At 32.8% G+C, this 7,570-nt stretch overlaps 1 long non-coding RNA gene across 1 annotated transcript in view; it reads left to right on the plus strand.

Annotated features, from left to right (window-relative positions):
• The window catches only part of LOC141557472 (uncharacterized), a 35,101-nt gene extending 30,914 nt beyond the window's left edge, over positions 1-4,187 (plus strand). Inside the window, exons 6-7 of the long non-coding RNA XR_012486799.1 lie at positions 3,710-3,849; positions 3,952-4,187. This is a non-coding gene — a long non-coding RNA (uncharacterized LOC141557472). The remainder of the gene's footprint in view (positions 1-3,709; positions 3,850-3,951) is intronic.
• Positions 4,188-7,570: the final 3,383 nt, after the last annotated feature.

The following is a 7,570-nucleotide window of genomic DNA, read 5'->3' on the forward strand; positions in this document are numbered from 1 at the left end:
GGTTATAACTTATGAGTTTTAATGAAGAAGGGAAGTTTAGCTTGCTTAGGATAATTATATCACTAGTCATTAATGGGAAATTGGATCACAATTCAATCTGGTGGCAGAAATGGTAGATTATGGGTAGGAAGCCCAGGCAAATTCATTACACAAATTGGGCTTGATAGATTTTACCCCTAAAGTGAAGTCCTCTGACTTCCTCTCAATTACAGTGTTTAAATTAAACTGTGGGCAAAAATACTAAAGATATAGAAAGTTCATTGCCCCCCCCCCCAAATCCATCATTTAATAGTGATATTTCTGAGGAGCTGATTTTAAAAAATTTTCCTTGTATAGGTTGGAGGAACATATTTTGCCTATGAAATAATTGTAGATATTTTCATGTTAATAAGTGCTTCTTTCTCAACTACTAATTTTAATGTGAAGAAATAGGAAGTCAAATTTTTCTTGAACTCCTTTCATGAAAACATCAAATTTCTGTGTACTCCTAGCATAATATAAAGAGGTCACCTTTAATTGATGAAGTCTTTATATGTATAAGTCTTGCAAATGAAGAGTGCTTAAGACTTCGTCTTTGTAAGGAGTAAGTATTCCAAATTTATTTAATGAATGAATAATATCTTTATTATTAAAATATTATAATACTACTTATTAATTATATTATTATTTATTAATATTATTTATCAATAATATCTATATTATTAAAGATATATTATTTATTATTATACTTAAAGATATTATATTATTTATTATTAAAGATATTATATAATAATATATTTAGTTGTTGAATACCTACTTCTTTATATGTATGTATGATGCAACAGATGAAATTAAACTTTGAGAAAGGTTAAAAAATATTTTGTTGAAGGTTTCTTTCCTATCACCTTTTATGTTTCATTTTAAATTGCAGTTATCATCTGGAAAAATTCCAGTTCTCCAAACTTGAATAATAATATAATCCTCAGTGGAACTTCTCTTATAGGAAGGAGTAGTGTTCTTGACAATAGATCCATCTTGCTATCATCCCAACTGACGGATTGTTACAAGATTTTTGCCAGGCCTTGGTTTTTGCCACTCTTAGTTTATATTACAATTATATTGAACCCTCCCAAAAATCCTCAGAAAAACAACTACTATTAAGTATTCTTCCTTTCCCAACTGTTAATATATTTCCCATCATCAGTGAAACTGAGAATCTGGAAGGTTAAGTGACATACTCAAGTCTAGATAGCAGCCAGAAGCAGAGGTAGGATTCCAAGTCTTGCCTAAAATAGTTACTTAAGAAATATTTTTCTGATTGATTGAAGGATATTATTATTGATTGTGTGACTTGGGTGACTTGAGAGAACAGAAATGGAGGCATAAAAGAAAATAAATTGCTCTTGTATGATTGTTGGATAATATTTATCTCAAATAAGCATTTAAAAAACACTCATCATTTTCTCTTTTCTTTCTCCTATATATGCTAGTATCTTTATTTTCACAGGAAAACAATATCCCCTCATTCTGAGCTGACAATATGAAGCTGAGATTTTATATGGTGTGGGTTTGCAGCAAACAGGATCTAATCAGATGGGACTTTTTTTTTTTTTTATTGATCTTGTTATTTCTTGGTTACAGCAAAGGAGATGAGAAGCAATAGAGAGGAATTAGGGAGACAGGTACTTCAGAGTGAATCTGTTTAATTACAAACGAGGGAAGATGGCACCAGTTAGTAATTTAAGTGTAAAAGATAATAAAGGCAAAGAATCAAAAGGTTCAAAATATTGAGATGAACTCAGATATTAACCAAAATGTTAGCTAATTCAAGGGGAAATGTATAAAATTAAACCAAACACTATAAATGAGGATGTTAGGTTCTATGAACTGATTTCTAAGATCTCTTTCCTCTGTCATTTCCAACATCTTAATCTCATAAAAAGATTTAGGTTGAATTTCAAAGATGAGATGGCTAGCATCTTTAATTAGTATTGGTCAAAGCTACTTCATTTATCTTAATTTAAGAAATGAAGGAACATAAAGAATCTGCATGTGACAGCAAAAGAGTCTGGGATTTTGAAAAGTAAAAGTAAAAAAAAAAGGTAGTGATTTAGTGGGGGGGGAAAGAAAAAGAGTAAGGGAATATTTGAACGAAAATTAAACTAGCTATCAGAAAATACAGAGCATGTAGGGTAATAAGTTGGATGAAGGGGAGAAAAAATTGTTGTTTTGTAATAACAAATGAATTACTCTCGTTCAGTTTTGCAAATAGAACTGTACTAAACAAGCAGCCATGATGTTATTAGATAACTTAATTGTACCAGGCAACATAAAAAGATCTGTCTTTGCATTAGGATTAAATAACACAGGCTTAGAATTCTTCCTTAACTAGACTTATTGTGTCTTTTAATCAGAATTTTAAAAAATTTCATTATTTTATAAAATTACCACACTGGGCTTGAGGTCAAAGAGTGATATATTCTTCCTGCCTATCCTCGTTTAGTGTTCTAGAAAAGCTGGGGGAAATGAGGAGGGAAAATGGGAGAAGGTAGTAGCCATTGCAAGTGAAATATTACTGGTGACATTCACTCCCAGCACAGAGCTGTCTTTGGGAATCTCTTTAGCAAAGTATTTAAAGCAGTATCTTTATCTTTCCCCATGACCCCTCATTATACTCTGCCCCTATCATGTGCAAATTATCTTTAAGTTATTAAATCTATTTTTTTTCTCAGAGGGAAAGAAAATTTTTGTACATTGTATTCAAGATGAAGGAAATACCTGATTAAATTTTTTCCCTTTAATGATGTTTTTCCCCCAATTTATCAAATGCTGGACTGTTAGTCTCCCTCTTATCTCCTTCATGTACACCGGACTGGGCCTTCATGGAGGCACTCAAGTTAGTCTGTTTGAGAGATTAATGGTATATGGAAATGTCATTTAATGGGACATCATTTTAATCTGGGAAAAAGAAAAAAATTTCCCTAGAAAATCATGAAAAAAATAACAACTAAACTCCTTAACCTGGGATACTCAAATTTGTTTTTCAAAAATATTTTGAAAACTGTATTTCAGTATAATACCTTTCCTTTCTAGTTTTATGTATTTTACTTAATGTATTGAAAAATATCTAAGAAAGGATACATAGGATTTTTCAGACTACCAAAAGGACCCATCATATAGAAAAGATTAAAACTTCTGCTTTAGAGTTTAGTGAGATTCTCCGAGATGAAAAAAAGTTAACTACAAGGCCTCTAGAGAAAAATGGTTTTATGGAGGCAGTTCAATAATTCAAAATATAAGCTGATATATTAATTACTGTTACAACTATTGTTCTAAAACATTTTAATTAATTTAGAAATATTTTTTTAAAAAATAGATTACTGAAAAAAATCTTATGTTGAAGTCAAATTTTCCCTAATACAAAGATTAAAGGCCCTTAGACAAATATATTCAAGCTTTTAGGGCAATTCAAGTTCTTAGTAGCTACAAACTGAATGCTATTGCGTCTATAAGCAAGGGCTCCATTTAACTTTATATTTCTGTCCAGATAATGGCTGAGTCCAGACTTCTTGACCTGGTAGTTCAGCATTGATTTATAATCCAGTGATAAATTCATCTGAAAGGGGGAACTACCCACTAGCTTAGAGAAACTTCCAAAGGGATGGAGGAATTGGAGCTCCCAGTAGCTGAGCACCTACTGCTCTAATTGATTTGACTCTTACCTCTTTAGCCCAGACCAGGTGATGCAAGGCAGGAGGGGAAGAAAGCAGAAATCCAAGGATCAAAGGAGAAAACATCAAATTTTCCAGAATAAGAAAAAGAATGCAGAGAGTGGAAAATGGAAAAGTTATTCTCCCTAATCTTTGATAGGTGAGATTTATTAGAATTTATTTGGGGCATATGATGATGTCATGTCTTTTCTTTTTTAAAAAAATACATATTATTGATTCCTTTTGTTTTTATATCACTTAGGTTTCCCATTGTCTCCTTTCTACAGTTCCTTTCGGAGAACTATCCCTTCTAATAAAAAAATGTAAATATAAAGGGGGAGGTCAATATCCCAGAAGTCTGATATGCTATGGACCATACTTGTGGTTCTCTACCTTTAAAAGAAGATGGGAAATTTCTTTCCATAAATCTCTATCTTTTTGGAACCAAGATTGGTCATTATAAATCTGCATCTTTCAGTTTCAATTGTTTTGTCATTATTATTGTGGTCATGGTGTGTATTTTCTTGGTTCTGCTTATTTTATTTTGCATCTGTTCATATAAGTCTTTCTATGGTGTTGGATGATTTCTAATAAGAATGTAACTTTAAAAAAGATTTGAAAACAATAATTTTCTTTATATTAAATTTCTTGTCAGAAATTTTTATGTGATGCTTTTTTTTTTTTTTCTCAGAAAGTTTAAAAAACTTCACTTAATTTTACAGGTTCCCCATAGCTTAAATGAAATCAGTCACAGACACATTTTATAGAGTTTTCTCATAAATTTATCTCTGATTCTGTCATTTCTCCTCAAGAAAAGAAGGCCCATCAGGAGTGAAACAAGGTTGCCCACTATCACCATTATTATTCAATATTGTATTAGAAATCCTCGGTGCTGTGTTATCATCACGCTTAAGGGGATTCTGACTTAGAGGCATTCAGTCATAATCCCACAGATGGTAGCTTCGCCCCATTGGCTCCTCCGCCAAGCACATACACCAAATGTCTGAACCTGCGGTTCCTCTTGTATTGAGCAGGATTACTATGGTGACAACCCCTCATCAGTAGGGTAAAACTAACCTGTCTCACAACAATATTGTATTGAATCGCAATAAGAGTGGAGAAAGAGATTAAAGGAATAAAAGTAGGTAATGAGAAAATCAAACTGTCACTCTTTGCAGATGATATGATGGTATACTTAGAGAACCCCAGAGATTCTAATATAAAGTTATTAGAAATAATTCACAACTTTAGCAAAGTTGCTGGATACAAAATAAATCCACATATATACTCAGCATTTTTATACATCACCAACAAAATTCAACAGCAAGAGATACAAAGAGAAATTCCATTCAAAACAAATGTTGAGAGTATAAAATATTTGGGAATCCATCTACCAAAGAAAAGTCGGGAATTATATGGGCAAAATTACAAAACACTTGCTGCAAAAATAAAGTCAGATTTAAATAATTGGAAAGACATTCAGTGCTCGTGGATAGGCCGAGTGAATATAATAAAGATGACAATACTCCCCAAACTAATCTATTTATTTAGTGCTATACCAATCAGACTCCCAAGAAACTATTTTAATGACCTAGAAAAAATAACAACAAAATTCATATGGAAGAATAAAAGGTCGAGAATTTCAAGGGAACTAATGAAAAAAAAGTCAGATGAAGGTGGTCTAAGTGTACCTGATCTAAAGCTATACTATATAGCAGCAGTCACCAAAACCATTTGGTATTGGCTAAGAAATAGATCAGTAGATCAGTGGAACAGATTAGGTACAAAAGACAAAAAAGGGTACAACTATAGCAATCTAGTGTTTGACAAACCCAAAGATACCAACATTTGGGATAAAAATTCATTATTTGAAAAAAACTGTTGGGAAAACTGGAAATTAGTATGGCAGAAATTAGATATGGATCCACACTTAACACCATATACCAAGATAAGATCAAAATGGGTCCATGACTTAGGCATAAAGAATGAGATAATAAATAGATTAGAGGAACAGAGAATAATCTACCTCTCACACCTGTGGAGGAGGAAGGAATTTATGACCAGAGGAAAACTAGAGATCATTATTGATCACAAAATAGAAGATTTTGATTACATCAAACTAAAAAGTTTCTGTACAAACAAAACTAATGCAAGCAAGATTAGAAGGGAAATAACAAATTGGGAAAATATTTTTACAGTTAACGATTCTGATAAAGGCCTCATTTCCAAAATATATAGAGAACTGTCCCTAATTTATAAGAAATTAAACCATTCTCCAATTGATAAATGGTCAAAGGATATGAACAGACAATTCTCAGATGATGAAATTGAAACTATATCCACTCATATGAAAGAGTGTTCCAAATCACTACTGATCAGAGAAATGCAAATTAAGACAACTCTGAGATACCACTACACACCTGTCAGATTGGCTAAGATGACAGGAACAAATAATGATGAATATTGGAGGGGATGTGGGAAAACTGGGACACTAATACATTGTTGGTGGAGTTGTGAAAGAATCCAGCCATTCTGGAGAGCAATCTGGAACTATGCCCAAAAAGTTATCAAACTGTTCATACCTTTTGATCCAGCAGTGCTACTACTGGGCTTATATACTAAAGAAATACTAAAGAGTGGAAAGGGACCTGTATGTGCCAAAATGTTTGTGGCAGCCCTTTTTGTAGTGGATAGTAACTGGAAAATGAATGGATGCCCATCAATTGGAGAATGGTTGGGCAAATTGTGGTATATAAATGTTATGGAATATTATTGTTCTGTAAGAAATGACCAACAGGAGGAATACAGAGATGCTTGGAGAGACATCAACTGATGCTGAGTGAAATCAGCAGAACTAGGAGATCATTATACACTTAAACAATGATACTGCATGAAGATGCATTCTGATAGAAGTGGATATCTTCAACATAGAGAAGATCCAACTCACTTCCAGTTGATCAATGATGGACAGAAATAACTATACCCAGAGAAGGAACACTAGGAATTGAATGTAAACTATTAGCACTACTGTCTTTCTACCCAGGTTACTTATACCTTTGGAATCCAATTCTTAACGTGCAACAAGAAAATTGGATTTATACACATATATTGTATCTAGATTATACTGTAACACATTTAATATGTATGGGATTGCCTGTCATCTAGAGGAAGGAGTAGAGGGAGGGAGGGGAAAATCTGGAAAAATGAATACAAGAGATAATGTTATAAAAAAATTACTCATGCATATGTACTGTCAAAGAAAAATTTTTATAATTATAAAATTAATAAATAAAAAAAAGAAAAAGAAAAGAAGGCCCAATTTCAAAGGGAGTTTTGATATCTCATAGCTCCACAGGACCCACCTTATTCCTAGCTCTTATTGAAGTTGACAGAAAATTTGCTTGATTCTATCTTAAAGTTTTTATAATGAATTAATGGAATAGAAATTAGTTTTCATAAAATAACTCAAGTTATCAAGCAAAGTTTAAAAAACAGCTTCTCATGCTTTATTCAAAAGCAACGAGAGTTTTTGCTCAGGATCTTTAATGCAGTGTTCACTCATAAGAATCAAAAAAAATATTAAGGAGGACTTATTGATTTTTCACATGCATTTGTTAATATGAGGCATTCCAGTTTTTGGTTTGCAAACTTCACTTCTTCTCCTAAAGACCAAGGACTTTGACTAATCCCAACTCTGACTAATCCTGAGGCCCTCCAGAGAGCTACTCTGGACATTATATATTGGCACTCACCATGTGGCTTGCCAAAGATGAATCCTGGACTTTGGACTCTGGTGAAGTCCTCTCTCCTCAGCATGCTGTGTCAGATAGATTCTGACCCTTTCCCTCAGCCCTCCAATCCTTGCTTCTGATTACCGCATC

The sequence above is a fragment of the Sminthopsis crassicaudata genome, chromosome 2 (genome assembly GCF_048593235.1).
Source record: "Sminthopsis crassicaudata isolate SCR6 chromosome 2, ASM4859323v1, whole genome shotgun sequence".
NCBI classification, from domain to species: Eukaryota; Metazoa; Chordata; class Mammalia; order Dasyuromorphia; family Dasyuridae; genus Sminthopsis; species Sminthopsis crassicaudata.